This window comes from Tupaia chinensis, unplaced genomic scaffold, assembly GCF_000334495.1.
Source record: "Tupaia chinensis unplaced genomic scaffold, TupChi_1.0 Scaffold000538_1, whole genome shotgun sequence".
Taxonomy (NCBI): domain Eukaryota; kingdom Metazoa; phylum Chordata; class Mammalia; order Scandentia; family Tupaiidae; genus Tupaia; species Tupaia belangeri.
Window position 1 is genome coordinate 21,401 of NW_006160051.1, and position 3,585 is coordinate 24,985.

The following is a 3,585-nucleotide window of genomic DNA, read 5'->3' on the forward strand; positions in this document are numbered from 1 at the left end:
AAACTTGGAGTTGCTCTACTGCTATCCCACTGTGGACATACTCAGCCATGCACAATCAAAACACTCAGAACAAATTCAGCCAAGAATCAGGTTTAGCATATGAGAGTTAAACAGCAGATCAGAAATGAGACTCAGTTGGGGAAGCTAAGGCTGGCGAGCTGAGTCTCTGAAAGGCCCAGGGATGTACCAGCTGTGCTTTGGGCTGCACATTTCTGCTGGCTGCGTTTATTTGAACGGGCATTATCTTCGAAAATGAATGTCTTATAAGTCAGAAACATTTAGTTACTTGCATAGTACACATTTAGTTATTTGCATAGTATGCATTTAGTTACTTGCATAGTAGTTTCTATGCAAATAATATACTGACTTATGAAAGAGTCAGTAGAGAGACCAAGTTGGGGACAAAGCAAAACAAAGATGTGGTAGACTGTTGCACAGGTGATACCTGGGGACCAGTGACCCTCTCAGTATTCACAACCTGCTTCTTCCACATTGAGCCTGGCCTTGACCATGTGCCTCATTTTGGCCAAAGGAACATTAGCAAGCATAATATCAACACAGGCCTGATAAGCACTTGCACATTGGGGCTTGTCCTGGAATGCTCTCTGTGGGAGCCATGAGCCATGGAAGAATTCCAGCCACCCTGAGACAGTGGTGCTGTGAGGATGTCAGAGTTAGCTAGGTAGCAAGCCCACCTGGAGAAGCAATGAGGTGCTAGATGTGTGATGAAGCCCACTGGGTCTTCCAGACCAGCTACCAGTCTGCAGCTAAACTCAGTGCTGTGACCCCAGCTGACTCCATATGAAGAACCATACAGCCAAGTCACTTCAGAATTCCTAACCCACACATTTAGTGAAAATAACAGTGGGCAGTCAGAAAAGTCATGATGTATTTTTCTGTTTTTCCATGCAAAAATGCATCATGACTTTTCCAAAGACCCATTAAATCATAGTTTATTTTTTATTTTTATTTTTTTGGTATAGGGTATGTGCACTCACTGGAGAGACAGAGAGAGACAGAAAGCAAAAAGTCACCTCTCGGGGGGAATGGCCATGCTGCAATCCCTTCTCCTCCATTCCCCTCTCGGGATCTTGGGCACACACGCACACGTGCCCAAAGTGAGTTTCAAGTCGCTGGGTTTGGGACTCAAACCATGATCATGGGAGTCCAGTGACATAACCATTACGTCATCCACTTGCCCCATAAACCAGTTTTTATATTATTATTACTTTAATTTTTTTACAATCAAAGTATGAATTTATTTTGATATAAAAACTTTTTGAAATTCATACATAGTTTTCCCATTACACATATTTCCATGAGCTTTTTTTTCTGAAACTTATTAAAATTGATTCATTTACATACATTCCCTAAGCATCATCACAGCATACAAAATGTGATTTCCCATCCAGAATATACTGCATAGTGGCTTAATCATACAATTATTGTCAATAATTTCTCATTTCTAGTTTCATATATATATATATATATACACACATATTTTTTTAACTCCTATTTCTGACCCTCTGCCCTTTCTTTCCCACCCTCCTCCCACACTATCTCTGGTGTTGACAAATGTTTTCCATTCCTTTTCTCCCCAGATTTTATTGATCACATGATTTCTTAAATAATCTAACCACTTTCAATAGGAAGTTCAGCTGGTAATTTCAAGAAAAACAGTTTTAACTTTAATAAATCAAAGAAATGCTAAGGAAATTTGCTTAAAAGTTAAAGCCAGGAAACAGGTTAGGATTCAGTTCAACTAGTAAGTGGATGAACCTGTCAACAGTTCAAGAGCAGACCAAAATCTTTAAATATGGAAATCAAAGCATTGAAGAAAATCAGTAATGTTTTAGTGTAAAGTAAAAAAATTCTGTTTTACTAGTTCAGATCCACATAATTAATTTCTCTTCTATTGAATTTGCAGTGTTACTGTGGTCTGCTCTTTCCATTTGAACTCTGGAAGTTAACATTCAACTCCGGACTCGTCCCTACAGTTAGGCTGGCCATTCTCTTGTTTTTTTGTACTCTTATTTCTGTGTGTCTGACTTTAGTTTTCCTGGTATAGCAAGCACTCCCTTCGGCACTTCTTGGAGAACTGGTCTGGTGTTGGTAAATTCTTTCAGGTTTTATCTGAGAATGTTTTTATCTTTTTTCCATATGAAAGATAATCTTGCTGGGTATAGTATTCTTGGATGAAATTGTTTTTCACTTAACACTTTGAGTATATTTTCCCATTCTTTCCTTGCTTGCATTGTTTCCAGTGAGAGGTCCGATGTTAGCCTTATGGGATATCCTTTGAAAGTAACTTGACATTTCTTTCTTGCCAATTTTAGTATCTTGTCTCTGTCTGTGGTTTTGGTCAATCTGGCTATAATGCACCTTGGATAAGATCTTCTTGGGTTGATTCTATGTGGGGTCCTTTGTACTTCTTGGGTCTGGATATTTGAGTGCCTCTCTAGGTTTGGAAAGTTTTCTTCCAGGATTTCATAGAATAGATTATCAATACCCTTGTTAGTTTCATTAACTTCTGGGATACTGATGATGTAGATGTTTGGGTGTTTAATGGTATGTATTATTACTTGTATGTTATTCTCATTTTGGGGGTTATTTTACCAGTCTTTTTGGTGAATTTTTCTAGGTCAGACATTTTATCTTCTACATCTGAGATTCAGTCTTCTGCATGATCTAATCTGCTTATGATATTTTCAAGGGAGGTTTTGATTTTCTGTATTACCCCCTTCATCTCTAACAATTCTGGCTGATTCGTTTTTATGATGTGTATATCCTCTTTCAGATTGCGCAAGAACTTCCTCACCTCCCGGAACTCAGTGTCCTTTTTCTCCTGCATCTTCTGGAGTTCATTGTCTCTCTTCTCTTGCATGTCTGTTAGCTTTGTCACTATGAATATTTTAAATTCTTTATCTGACAATTCCGTGAGTTCTCTAGTATTCTTTGTGGAGGAAGAGGATTTATTCTTTTCCATTAGAGGAGAGATATTTTCTTGGTTTCTCATATTTCTTGTGCCTCTGTGGGGGTTTCTGGTCATCTGATGGATTATGTGTTTTTTCCTATTTTTTTGTAGTTAAACCTGAGCAATCAGAGGAATGCAGAAGGAGGTGACTTGCAGTCTGTAAACAGTACTGTTTTTCTCCCTTTGCACAACTGATTCAATGAAAATTGAGGATTAATCTGACCCTAAAAGTATTCAGCTATTTGGCTTCTGAGCACTAGAAAATCAGTGTATGAAGGCTGAGCAGAAAAGTGAGAAAGATAAAAAGAAAATGAAAAGGAATAAAGAAAAAAACAAAGAAGAGAAAAAAATAAGAAGAAAAAGAGAAAAAAAATATTGTCAAATATGAAAACTATGTGGCTGGGAACCAGCAGTTAGCGTAATGGCTATGTCGCTGGACTCCCACGTAGTCGACCGTGGTTCGCGTCCCGGACCCGGTGGCTTAAAACTCACGCCGGGCGCGTGTGCGTGCGTGCCCAAGATCCCGAGAGGAGGATGGAGGAGAGGGGATTGCGGCGTGACCATCCCCCCTGGGGGGTGATTTCTCGCTTTCTGTCTCTATGTCTCTCTCT